Source organism: Cupressus sempervirens, chromosome 10 (assembly GCF_028749045.1).
Source record: "Cupressus sempervirens isolate cs-2001-9-10 chromosome 10, ASM2874904v1, whole genome shotgun sequence".
Classification (NCBI taxonomy): Eukaryota; Viridiplantae; Streptophyta; class Pinopsida; order Cupressales; family Cupressaceae; genus Cupressus; species Cupressus sempervirens.
Window position 1 is genome coordinate 824,493,969 of NC_143127.1, and position 14,474 is coordinate 824,508,442.

Genomic DNA, 14,474 nt, shown 5'->3' on the forward strand with positions numbered 1-14,474 from the left:
GCAAAGATGATGCCCATTCCCATGAAGAACTGCGCTCCCAAATGACAATGAAAAGGCCATGCACCAGGATTGTCAGCTACAAAGCGGACGGCGGTCCATCCAAAGGGAAACAAGGCAGCCGTGTTACGAAGAGGTGGATTGACAAGGTTAAATGATTTGGGATCCTTTTGAGGATCGAATGCGCCATCTCCATAGCCAAGAATCCAAAAGTCGTGGCCGTGGATATGCCATGGATGGACCTCGGACTCATTGGCATACAGTGTATTTGCGTTCTGAAGAATCAGATCCACAACGGAGTTGAATTTGAAGACGTAGACACCGTTTCCTACTTTGGCGTTGGTGTCTGGAGGAGGAAGAAAAATGTTGTAGCCGGCAGAATCGTAAGTTTCAGGTGGCGGGGTCGTATCATAGGCCCCCTTTATTTTGCACTTCGTGGCGGCCAAGTACGGAGTCGGAGGCGGCACTAGGGAGATGTTGTTGATCGCCCACTTTATGGACCCGTCTATGTAGTACTGCGTGTTGAGTAAAATCACCTGCCTGTGCGAGGAGGTTTTTCTACTCCTTTGAGTGCCACATATTGTTTGGCAAGATTTTTGCTGTAGATGAAGTCGTTCCATGGCGGGCTCGTGGGAGCAGCACCAACGGGGATTTTGTTGGGAACATAGCTGAGAATTGACAATCCGGTGGGCGTCATGGACAGTCTACTTCTCATGTTCATTCCTGCCCAGTAGTTGCGAGAAGGGTCCTGGTTCGCTTTCATCAGAACTGAATATGTTTCTCCTGAATGCAAGTCCAAGTTGTTCACCTCAAAGGGTTCTACGTAATGCCCGTCTACCTCACAACCGTCATGTTGTGACCCTGTAAATGCAGCATTCATCATTATCATATTCGAACGAAGGACATGGTGAAGGATGAGGAAGAGAACCGAACATTCAGTATAAGGGGTAATCTTAGATATCATACTGAAAATAATAAGTCAATTTATTTTTTATTATTTTCATTTTTGTAAGTACACATTTTATCATCATATCAAAATGTAATTTCATTAGGGGATAGTGGCAACCCCAAGTCTCTAGGACTGGATTTCGATGGATGGGCAGAGGACAAAAAAATAAAAAAGACAGATAACAATACTGGTGCACAATAAATTATATTATATTTCATTCCACCATAATCTCAAATGAGTACATACTGCCTTTTATAAGAAAGCATACAATATTTTAGAGAAATCTACTATTAGCCGAGAAGACAAAACATCTACAAACTTCTGAAAAAATATTACAGCCGACTCAACCTTTGGAACAAACCCTAAACCTAAATCTAATAATCTAGAAGTATAGTTTAAAATGAGAGATCTAGAACTCTCGATGAGAAGACAGCAATAAATAAAGTAGATGGAGTAGGTAAGGGTAGGGAAGATTAAACAAACAGCTGGATGCCTACATCACCAACACTCCCCCTTAATCTTCACTACCAGGTATGTTTGTAATATCAATACTTTCTCAAAGATGTTCAAAGACATTCTTTGCAAGAGGCTTTGTGAAAATATCTACCAGTTGTTCTTTGGACCTACAAAACTTAAGACATATGTCACCATTGTTCACTAATTCACAAATATAATGATATCTTATATCTATATGTTTACTACGTTGATGAAAGACATGATTTTTTGATAAAGCAATTGTAGAATTATTATGACAATATAATCTTGTAGGTTCTTCTTATGGATGCTTCAAATCTAAAAGTACTCTTCTCATCCACATTGCTTGATAGGCTGCTGATGTTGCTGCAACATATTCTGCTTTAGCTAATGATAATGTCACAATTGGTTGCTTCTTTGATGCCCAAGAAATAGCTCTTGATCCTAAGTGAAAGATATGTCCTGAAGTGCTTCTTTTATCATCAAAGCTACCCGCCCAATAACTATCTGTATAGCCAATCAGCTTCTAATGATCTAAATGTGCATATAAGATCCCAAACTTCTTTGTTCCAGCTATATACCTCAAAATTCTCTTTCCAGCTTTCCAATGAGTTTCTTTTGGTTTGTCCACGAATTTAGAAATGAAACTAACTCCATCCATTATATCTAGTCTTGTAGCTATCAAATGTAAAAGGTTGCCAACTAATCTTTTGAATAAAGTTGTGTCAACATTAGGACTTTCATCATTCTTGCTAAGTTTTATACCCAATGCAACTGGTGTAGGAGCTGAATTTACAATTATCATTTTAAATCTTTTCAACAAATCAGTAGCATACTTACTTTGACAAATAAAAATGTCTTGATCATTTTGATTTACTTGTATCCCAAGAAAATATCTCATGAGTCCCAAATTAGTCATATCAAATTCATTTTTAATGGCTACCTTGAAATTGTTAATTGACATATTACTGGTGAATATCAAATCATCTACATATAAGAAAAATATCAATATTTCTCCTTCATTGTTCACTTTGACATATAAAGTTGGTTCATAGCCACACTTACTAAAACCATTATTCACAAAACAAGAGTCTATTTTGTTGTACCAAGCTCTAGGAGCTTGCTTCAAGCCATATAGTGCCTTCTTTAGCTTCTATACCTTATGTTCTTCTCCCACAATTTCATATCCCAGTGGTTGTTTTATATAAACGTCTTCTTCTAAAGTGCTATTCAAGAATGCTGATTTCACGTCCATTTGATAAACTTTTCAATTTTTTTGAGCTGTTATGGATAAAATCATTCTAATAGTGTCTAATGTTGCCACAGGTGCTAATGTCTCATTGTAGTCTATACCTAGTTGTTGTGTGAAGCCTTTGGTTACTAGTCCTGCCTTGTGTTTCTCTACTTTTCCATCAACATTATATTTTGTTTTGTATACCCACTTAACTCCAATCACATCCTTGCCTTTAGGAAGATCTACTAAGTCCCAAGTATCATTCTTTTTTATTGACTGAATTTCTTCATCCGTGGCTGAAATCCATTTGAAATCTTTAATAACTGCTTCAAAATAAATTGGATCAATATGTGCTAAGAGTGCAAAATTAATGCATAAATCATCATTTTCAGCCTCTTGTAATTCATCATATATGTCTCTAAGACTTTGTGTCTTCCTTGAAGTATTCATAGATCTTGATCTTAATGAAGCAAGTGTTGGATTAGATGATTCATTGCTATTAGTGCTTGCTGGAGTAGTAGTGTTTTGAGTGGTAGGTGCCCTTGTAGGTGTTTTAGGAACATTTGTTTGTGTTGTAGAATGCACATCTTGAGTTACATTTTCTTCATTTTCTTGTTAAACACTAGTTGCAAGTATAGTTGATTTATCCAAGCTACCATCCCATGCTTCTTCTTCTACAAACTCAAAATCATGACTTATTATTAACTTCTTTGTGATAGGATTGTATAGCATATATGCCTTAGATTGTTCACTATATCCCACAAATATGCACTTCTCTTCTCTATCATCCAATTTTTGTCTCACTTCTTGAGGTACCAATGAGTATGCCACACAACCAAATATTCTCAAATGTGCTATATTGTGCTTTCTTTTACTCCAACCTTCTTCTGGTGTTTTATTTATTACTACTTTTGTTGGACATCTATTTAGTATATATGCTGAACATGCAACTGCTTCAGCCCAATACTCATTTGGCAAGTTTTTTTCCTTTAACATACTCTTTGTCATCTCCATAATTGTTCTATTTTTTTTTTTCTGCTACTCCATTTTGTTGTGGAGTGTACCTTGCTGTAAATTATTTCCATATGCCGTTTTCTTTGCAAAAATTTAGAAAATTATTTGATATGTATTCTCCACCTTGATCAGTTCTTAATGTTTTAATAGAGTATCCACTTTCTTTCTCAACTTTTGCCTTGAATTCTTTAAAGACAACAAATACATCTGATTTATGCTTCACAAAATAGACCCAAAGTTTTCTACTAAAATCATCAATAAATGTTAAGAAATAAAGTTTTCCGCTTAAGGATGGTGTTTGCATTGGCCCACAAAGATTTGAATGGACTATCTCAAGTGGATGTTTTGCTCTATAAGACTTTCCAACCAAAATTTTTTCTCTATGTTGCTTTACCAAAATACAACTCTTATATGTTCTTTTAAGTGGCTTTATTGATGGCAACCCATAGACCATTTGTTTCTTATATAAGAGTTGTAACCCTTTAAAGTTTAAATGACCAAACCTTAAATGCCATAGCCAAGATTCATTTTTGTGTAAAGCTTTGAATGCAGATTCATCTACTTTTTTCAATTCATTTGGCTCTAAGAATAATTCACTTTGGATTTTAAGTGGGAACATTCTATTTTGATTCATTTCAACTTTTGCAATCAGCCTATTGTTTGGTCTTTTATCTAGAATCACACATTCACCATTTTCAAAATGTATTCTATATCCCTTTTGTACTAGTTGCCTAATGCTTATGAGATTGTGTTTCAATCCAAGAACATAATATACATCATAAATTTTCATTTCTTCACCTTTCTTAGTTCTTATGCTAATTGACACTTTTCCCATTATTAAGATTTGATGATCATTCCCCAACTTAATCTCTAATTTTACTAATTCATCTATTGTTGAGAATATCTCCTTAGACCCACTCATATGGTTACTACAATCACGATCTAAAAATCATACTTCTTTAGAACTCTCTTGTGCGACATTGCATGTTATCAAGATGGTGTTTTTCTCACTAGTGTTGGGCTAGCTTTCATTTGTAAAATGTGCCTTTTGCCTATTCATGTCATATTGTCTTTTTTTACACTCAGATGCAAAATGCCCAAATTTATTACAATAATGACATTGGGTGTTAGATTTGTCGTACCTTTCTCCTTGATGATGATTGCTCCTCCTTCCTCTTGTTGATGTGAAATTGGTTTGTGAGCTTGATGCTAGCCTTCTACTCTCAAACTATGGATTTTCTCTTCCTCCTCTTGGTGCAAAATGTCCTTTGCCTCTACTATGATCTAATCTTCCTCTTGTTTTTCCAAATAAAAGTTGAGTGTTGAAAGCATTCTCCAATGATGAAGTTCTTGAATGATTCAACCATTGTTCATGTGATAAGAGAGAACCCATTAACTCATTTATTGATAGCAAGGAGAGATCCTTAGATTCTTCAATGGCTACAACTATTGAATCAAACTTATTTGGTAGACTTCTAAATATTTTCTCTACAACTTGTTGATCCCCAAGGGTTTCTCCATATGATCTAATCTGATTTACTATCCCCATTGTTTGAGTGAAGAATGAGTCTATTGAATCTGAAACTTTCATTTGTCAATTTTCAAAATCTCTTCGAAGATTTTGTAACTTTGAAATTTTTACCTTTCCTATGCCTTGGTATGTTGATTGCAAGTTGTCCCATGCTTTTTTTGAGCTTGCGGCAGTAACTACATTTTGAAATATTGCATCCTCCACTGCCTACTGAATAAAGAATAGTGCCTTAGTATCTTTCTTACTATTTTTCTTTAATAAATCTTTTTCAGCTTGTGAAAGAGCTTGATATGCCTGTTGGTCTATTGGTTTAGGGAACCCACTTTCAACTAAATCCCAAACATCCTGAGAACGAAAAAAGTGTTTTCATTTTGATGCTCCAATAATCATAATTTTTGCCATTAAAAGTAGGAATTTGTGGTTGTGAAATGCTTCCATTGGTTCCTGCCATGATTTAACAGTAAAACTTTCTGACTTGTAACCACTACAAACCCTTTCTCTTCCTTCCTCACATAGCAACTATAATCTCTTCCTTAGATCTTTTTGCTCTTATTTTCCCTTCACCCACAATGACATCTACCTATAAAAATAGCCCAAATTTTCTACAGCTCTAATACCAATCTGATGGATGGGTAGAGGACAAAAAAGTAACAAAGACATAGAACAATACATTGCCGCACAATAAACTATATTATATTTCATTCCACCACAATCTCAAATGAGTACATACTGCTTTTTATAAGAAAGCATACAATATTCTACAGAAATCTACTATTAGGTGAGAAGATAAAACATCTACAAACCTTTGAAAAAATATTACAGCCGACTCAACCTTTGGAACAAACCCTAAACCTAAACCTAATAATCTAGAAGTATAGTTTAAAATGAGAGATCTAGAACTCTCGATGAGATGACAATAATAAATAAAGTAGTTGGAGTAGGTAAGGGTAGGGAAGATTAAATGGACAGCTGGAAGCCTACATCACCAACAGATTTAACCATTTCTCATTTGGGATTTTGTCATGTCCCCTTTTCAAATAATTAAAAATAATAATCTTTGCTAAGGCAGGCAGGCCCAAAAAGGTGAAATTTTGATAAAAGGGGATAATCTTTGGAAGCTAATGGACTAATAAATGAAAATTATTATTAAAATATGTTTTATTAACTCCTCTTGGATGTGAGTTAGGGTTATGCCCTCTTTTAAGGGGTTTGGAGGCATTTTGGGCTGATTCCAAAACTTGATTTTTGTGCATTGCTTTGTTGTTCTTCAGAGGCTGCCAAACCTGTGGAGAAGGAGACCCAAGAATAGGAGTTCGCAGGTTTTTAGGAAGGCTAAGGATGGAATTTTGAAGCCATTTCTTGTGCATGCTCATGCAGAGTTTGCCTTTGTGCTGAACAGTGCAAATTTGTGGGTTTTCGGGTATGTTTTTTGTAAGAGTTTGGTGTTTCCAGTTGAGTATTTCATATTAGTTTGGGTTGGTGCTGTATTTCAGAATTTTAGATGTTACAATAGATTTGAATATATGTATTTGGTTGTGATTATACTTCTGTGATAGATTATTAGTATTTTTGTGGTGTTTTCGGGCTATTCTATGTTATTTTCGAGAGCCCGATGAGCATTGTTTTATCCTCCATTTGGGAGCTATTGTGTAAATGTTATACAGATCTGAAAATGTCATTTTGTAGGCTGTTATGCTGCTAAAATTTCTATAAAAAATTTCCACTTTCATATTTATTAATAATATGTGAAGCTGTGAAGTTTTTGACACTATTTTCGGCATACCCGATTTGGGGTTTATTGAGAAATTGGTGGATTTTTGAAATATTGGTTGTTTGATCTTAAAGATCTAATTAGAGGCTTGAAATATCATAAAAAGATCAAAAAAGGGACATTTCAGTCATATCAGAGCTATGATCTTGCTAGCCTGAGGGTTTGTAGAAGTTTGCATGTCAGTTTTGACAACTACCCAAATCTTGCATGTCAAAATTTATAGTTGCATGCTACTTCTAATCATTTGCATATTAGTTCTTGGTGAATTTGGTGGTTGCATGTTGCTTCTAATCAGTTGCATGTCAAAATCTATGGTTGTATGCTACTTTTAATCATTTGCATGTTAGTTCTTGGTGAATTTGGTGGTTGCATGTTGCTTCTAATCAGCTGCATGTCAAAATCTATGGTTGCATACTAGTTCTAATCAATTGCATGTTAGTTCTTGGTGTTTGAAGAAGTTATAACCTATTGGGGTTACACTCTTCTTTATCCAGAATGGACAGGTATAGTACAGAGTCTTAGAGGACACGATCTTGGACAATTGATATCCAGAGTCAGAATAGTAGAAAGGATGGTTATTTAGACATTTGAGATAAACATAGAAAAATAAGCCATGACATGTCTGAACAGTTGGTTGAGCACCACCGTATAATGAATGACATGTTGTCCAACTCAGCTAAGGTGGATAAGTTGACTGGATTTCTATTTGGCAGATTTTCTCATAGGGCAGATGACACAATTACCAAGAACTTGCATGAGGAGTTTGAGAAACTAGCTTATAGCTAGGCTGAAGTCTCAAATTCTACTCTGCCATAGGAGGTAGTGAGAAAGGATATTACGCAAATTGATAGTAATAGTCAACTTGATACTCAAATTGAGACAATTGTATACAGGTCATCAAAGGGTGATGTCACAGGTATTCAGGATGGTATAGTTACAATAGGTAGTGACTACAGCGTAGTGGGTTCAGATGATGATTATGAGGATGTTGTTGTGCATGATGGTGAGATACCTAGTAGAGATGAGCAGACATTGAGAATTCATGACTTTTCTGAGAAAGAGTACCAGGCACAGTTAGATGCTTCAACACATGAGGTTAAGGCTGGTAGTACTTCACATGATTTTTCTAGCCGGCTGAAAGTGAACAAAGACAATATTGTGACTTCATTATCTCATCATGATAGGTATGTGTAGTTAGTTGGTATTGGTCATATTACTCAGGTGAGGAGTTTTCTTGAGTTACCAGCTGATTCTAGTTTACAGATATCGACTCGAGATTGTTATATTGGCATTTGGGATTCAGTTGACTGGAGATCTTTAACACTTTTTGGTAGCAATGTTTGTTTGGGTGCTATCATGGATTTGATTAGCAGATTGCACGGTGTTGTCTTTTCTTGTGCCAGTAGCTTGTCTGATGCTGGTATTAGTTTTTATACATTGGTGATGGGCTTTGTTCATATATCCAGTCGACCATACTTGCTGGAATGTGTTGATGATCTTTCATATTTGGTAGTGTGTACAGATGAGTCCCAGGATCATATTGGCATTGATGACATCCAGGAGGATGCAGTGGGTAGTTTTGAAGACTTAGTTTCCTTGAAAATTTCTTTTGGTAAAGAGGAGTTAGACATCAGTGCTACAATTTTTGATACTCCATATGTTGATATGAGCTTTGGAGTTGATTCACAGGATATGGATGGTAATACTCTAAAGACTAGTAACTTTGAGGATACTCCTTCAGACAGTGCATCAGAGGAGGTTTGTAGGAGACAATCTAGCCAGTGTCATCATGTGTCTAATCAGTTGAGAGTTAGTGAGCGAGACATTGCTATTGCTTGCCAGCATTTTGATGCTGCTCGTTAGTTGTTAGCAGTCTATGGATGGGGTTCTCCTACTAGTGATGAGCAAGGAGGCAGTTATCTTTCCTTGACAGAGTTCCACTCTTTATGGGAGGCTATCCAGATTTTGAGATAGGATTATATGCAGTTGGTAGCCAATAGAGATTATCTTATGGAGTGGGGTAGTACATCATACAATGCATTTTTGCCCAAGGAAGATGAGGTGAGTGAGCTTACTCAGCAGCTTGAGGTGACTTCTGAGATTCTTGAGAGTACATAGTTGGCTTTCAAGGAGTCACAGTTTCATTTGGCTAAGGTGACCATGGAGTTAGAGCAACTATAGTCTTTACCAGATTCTATATAGTCACAAGCTATGGTGTCTGGTGATCCGAGGATTTCCATGGTCGAGATTGTCAAAGATAGTGGAGATGGGGATGCATCCATCCTTGATACTAACATTGGCATATCAGGTTTGTCCCCACTAGAGTCAGGTTCAGTTGAGTTGGGTGTTGCAACAGATTGTTGTGGTATGCCTAACATGGTGGTGACCTCTAGTACTAATGGCACGAAGACTAGAGATGATGTATCAAAGACCATGTGTGATGTTGGTTAGCCGACAGTTGGCATGGTTCTTGCTAGTAATACTACTCCCTTGGCGATGTCTTCAGAGGTAGTAGTTAGTTCCAACTTGGTTAGTGATCAATTGCAGTTAGTTACATCTGGATTGCAGTCTGAGCCATTGACTGAGATTGGCACATTTTATCGACATTACATTGTGAGTTATGCTCATCAATTCACCTTTGATGACCATGTTGATGAGATGATGATACAGAGATGTACTTTAGTTCCTAGTTCTTATCATCAGTTATGGGATAATTTGATGCCCTGGGATGAGAGTTGTGACGAGCACGACATGGCGAAAGGTCTTGCAGTTGACAACTTGGTAATACATGACTTAGAGCAGTAGTTTTGGAGTGATGCTTCAGTGGGTGTTGTTATTGATTCTACTCCTTTGGCTATGACATCTCCTAACTTAGTTGATGATCAGTCACAGTGGGTTGTATCACTTTATCATGGTGAGATTTTGACTGAGGTTGGTCTTTTTTATCAACATTATATTGCAGGATATGTACATCAGTTAGCATTTGATCCTTGTGCTGAGGAGTTGATGGCAGACAAACTTGGTTTGGGTTTCATTTCTTATTGTTTATCTTGTGATGGCTTTTCACCATCAGGGGTGCATGGGAGTTATGGTTATGAGATAGTGGCCGGTGATCAGCAGAGTTGTGTTGACTGCAAGAGTTGTACAGTGTGTGGATTCTCCATACTTGGTAAAATTTTATTCGAGAGCATTCACCATTGTTGCAGAGTTGGATTGTACATTCCGTATAGGCCAGTGGGATGCGTTGATGGTATTTACTATATTGGGAATTTGATTTGTCCACTTTACTTGAGTTTTGATGTTTTAAGAGTTTGTGTCTCGTGGGTTTTTGACTATGGAAGTTGTGACTTTGGAGTTTGTTTGAGCAGTAATTGTCAGTTTGATTATGGATTCCTCTTGGTTATATTGGAGAGGATATTGCAGGAGCCTATGTTAATTGACAATAGTATAGTTCATAACTACATTGGAGATCCAAGTAGATTGATCGGTCTATTGTTCAGCCATTGCTTGAGGACAAGCAATATTTGGAAGGGGAGGACTCGTCATGTCCCCTTTTCAAATAATTAAAAATAAAAATCTTTGCTAAGGCAGGCAGGCCCAAAAAGGTGAAGTTTCGGAAAAAGGGGATAATCTTTGGAAGCTAATGGACTAATAAATGAAAATTATTATTAAAATATGTTTTATTAACCCCTCTTGGATGTGAGTTAGGGTTATGCCCTCTTTTAAGGGGTTTGGAGGCATTTTGGGTTGATTTCAGAACTTGATTTTTGTGCATTGCTTTGTTGTTCTTCAAAGGCTGCCAAACCTGTGGAGAAGGAGACCCAAGAATGAGAATTTGTAAGTTTCCAGGAAGGCTAAGGATGGGAGTTTGAAGCCATTCCATGTGCATGCTCATGTAGAGTTTTCCTTTGTGCTGAAGAGTGCAAATTTGTGAGTTTTCGGGTGTGTTTTTTGTAAGAGTTTGGTGTTTCAAGTTGAGTATTTCATATCAGTTTGGATTGCTGCTGTATTTCAGACTTTTAGATGTTAAAATAGAGCTGAATATATGTCTTTAGTCGTGATTATACTTCTGTGATAGATTATTAGTATTTTTTTGGTGTTTCTGGACTATTCTATATTGTTTTCGAGAGCCCGATGAGCATTGTTTTATCCTCCGTTTGGGAGTTGTTGTGTAAATGTTATACAGATCTGAAAATGTCATTTTGTATGCTGTTATGCTGTTGAAATTTCTATAAAAAATGTCCACTTTTAGATTTATTAATAATATGTGAAGCTGTGAAGTTTTTGGCACTATTTCCGGCATACCGGATTTGGAGTTTATTGAGAAATTGGTGGATCTTTGAAATATTGGTTGTTTGATCTTAAAGATCTGATTAGAGGCTTGAAATATCATAAAAAAATTAGAAAAAAGACATTTCAGTTATAGACCTGCTATATGACATGTTGATAATCTAAGCCTACAAGGGTCAAAAGGCTGGTGGTGGAAAGGGATCTAATAAGGAATATAGTCACTACCCAAACACCCTAGAACCTGGTACAATCATTTATCGTGTGGGATTTGAGCCACTACACTACACAGGTGGTGAAGGGTCAAAAGGCTGGTGGTAGAGATGGATCTGGACAAAGATATAATAAGACTTATTTAGAGTACAAGAAAATCCATTATTTACCTGAATCACGAAGTTGAGCGACGCCAAGGATGCCACACTGGCAAGATGTAGGTGGTATATTTTCCCGCTCTCCACTGGAAGACGGGTGAACGAGCATTGTGGATTGTCGGCGTTGCACTGTCTACTACCTGCCTCGGAGCAATTGAAATGTCTTCTTCCCTCCATTAGGACTGCCGTTTGTGCAATTCAAGCCAATTAAATTCAGCATACGGTAGGAGAAAAAAAAAGTCAAATGAGTAGCTTTTAGTACTACGAAGATTATACCTGTGCTTCCCCGAACCAGTGAAATGGGCGAGAAGAGAGATCATATGCTTGCTCGTACACGTTCTCGTGCCACCAATCATCCAACAGTAATTTCAACTCTCCATCGTAGGAGAAGGGTTCTTTCTCGGCTGCCTCCACTATCAGCCATCCATACAGTCCCGCTGTCCTCTGCAGGCCGTAGTGCCCATGATAGAAGTATGTTCCTGGCTGCACTACATATAAGAGTTTGTTGAGTGCAAATGTTTTCATACTATAAGATAATATTATAAGAGATAAGTTAGAATTATTCGGTTCTTGACTCTTAATCGAAGGAGTTAGACAGTTTTATTTTAAATACTAGATACTAACAACTGATCTGATCTGATTTTAAATAACTACTAGATTTTAAATATTAGATACTAAGGACTGATTCGTAGACTACCTTTCCTCCAACAAAAGCATTTGTATATACCTGATCGACAACGAAGGTGTAGGTGTACATCTCACCAGCGAAGATGCGACATTGCGAAACACCTGCCGTTCCATCTTGCCATGGAGTTTCTATCTGCAAATAAACAAAGTTAACATCAACTTAAACCATTTAACAATTTGAACCTAAGAATCAACCCTTAATGTATGATATTTAAGCCATGAGAAATACCAATAGTTAAACAGTTTTTGAAGAGATATGAGTTTACTCTTACCTGTCGAATGCCGTGCCAGTGAATGACTACATTCTCCGTGGGTAACAGATTCTCCACTTCCACTACAATAGTATCTCCCACACGGGCTCTGATTGTTGGTCCTTGGAACTCCCCGTTAATAGCGATCGGCGTCTGTCTCACACAGTCAGGTGACCAATTCTGGTAATTGATCTTCCACTTATATCTCTGTACTGATCCTGCTTCGCCACCCCTTGCTGATATTAACAGCATCACTTGCAATGCCATAAATACAAGCCATCCCATACCCAAACCCATGTTGGCGCTGGCCGATATCTAATACCTGATATTTATTTAACTCACTTACTCCTTTTATACGCGTCCTACAACTAACCTGAGATATTTATTCTTCGTATGAAACATTATGCAATCGGACTTCTCACGCTTCCCGATAATAACAAGCGATTGACTAGGAAAGACGTCCCGATGTGCCCGCCTTCTATTGAGCATCTTCGGCTTCAAGCCCTGGGCAATCGTTTATACACTTTTTTCTAATGTTATACAAACAGAGTGGAAAATTGAACGGCTCGCTCGGTTCAAAAGTTGCCTTAGGAAATCGCTCTGTTTCTGCTGGTTTGCTGCCACGTTCTAACAATTTCTCTTGACTGCAGTGGCTTCTGCAAACCAATTTGTTCTTCTTCTCTGTGATTGTTCCGCGGTTGTGCCATGTGCCCATCGTTCGCAGCTTATGGACATATTGTCTAGTCATCTGTCTTTCCCAGGACTCTTCCTATTTACTTCAAATTTGCATACAACTTATTCAAAGCACTGCCACACGTTACTTACACACGTTGCTCACAGAAGACATGAATGAACGTTTCCTTCTTCGGGTTTCGACAGGTCAAGCGAGCTCCCACATAAAGAGGCTGCCGTGGTTCACTGTTTCACTCCCATTCACCGGCATTTCTACTAATCGTGGACGAACTCGTAGTTGTGCCGATTCTTTAAGATTTATGTGTTTAAGTTGAGAGTTTTCCAAGATTGATTGTTAGTTATTTTCCTTTTTTACAGGATTATATTATTATAAAGAAATGGGTTTGTGACAACGGGCTTTCTGGTTTATTTTTTATTTAGATAAAGGTCTATTCATTACGCCTTACACACCTATAGTAAGGTTGTCCAACTTCCAATGTAAAATTGACGTTCAAAACTAAGGAACTCAATGCAAGACGATCAAACATATTCAGTCTGTCTATTGTTTGCCACTAAAAGGGCTTATTTGGCAACAGGAATACAAGTGGAATAAGCATATGTAAATTCTTAAAATTTTGAATTCTTCTTTTGGATGCACCAAATTGGAAATGGAATACGAAATACGTATTCTAATTTTGGCCCAAAAATGAGGTTTTGCAATTCCATCAAAATACGTAGAATTGGAATACGTATTCCTATTCCAGTTTTATTTATTTTAGAAAACATAAATTTTTGGGTCTAAGAATTCTTCATCAAATTATGGCTGAACCAAACGGAAAACAGGAGTATGTACCCCCATTTTCTATTCCAGAATGGCTATTCCTATTTCCCTATTCCTATTCCCGTAGCTGTTCTAAATTTCATAGCCCATCATTGTTAGATTTTTTTATTTTTTTCTTAAGGCCTTTTGTTCCAACATGACAATTCATTTATCTCAATTCCTGCAAATATTGTTTCACATCCAGCAAATGTAAACTCAAACATTTTTTAAGATTAAAAAAACAGATTTTATGATTTTTGGCTGATCTTTTTTTAATTGGTAGTTCTTTTCCATTTTCTCATAGCTTTATATTGGAAGAGTATAAAAAGTGTTCTATTATCATTTTAGTTTATTTATTTATTTATTTCTTTTGCAATCACCACATATTTTTCTCCCGTTATTTTTTTACATACTTA

At 36.9% G+C, this 14,474-nt stretch overlaps 1 pseudogene across 1 annotated transcript in view; it reads right to left on the bottom strand.

Moving 5' to 3' along the window:
- The window catches only part of LOC149536486 (L-ascorbate oxidase-like), a 19,510-nt pseudogene extending 6,674 nt beyond the window's left edge, over window positions 1–12,836 (bottom strand). The window contains exons 1-5 of the transcript XR_016356801.1: window positions 12,588–12,836; window positions 12,356–12,448; window positions 11,906–12,111; window positions 11,641–11,815; window positions 1–858 (exon numbers count right to left, since the gene is read on the bottom strand). The exon at window positions 1–858 is cut by the window's left edge and continues 59 nt beyond it. The product of XR_016356801.1 is annotated as an L-ascorbate oxidase-like (transcript). The remainder of the gene's footprint in view (window positions 859–11,640; window positions 11,816–11,905; window positions 12,112–12,355; window positions 12,449–12,587) is intronic.
- Window positions 12,837–14,474: the final 1,638 nt, after the last annotated feature.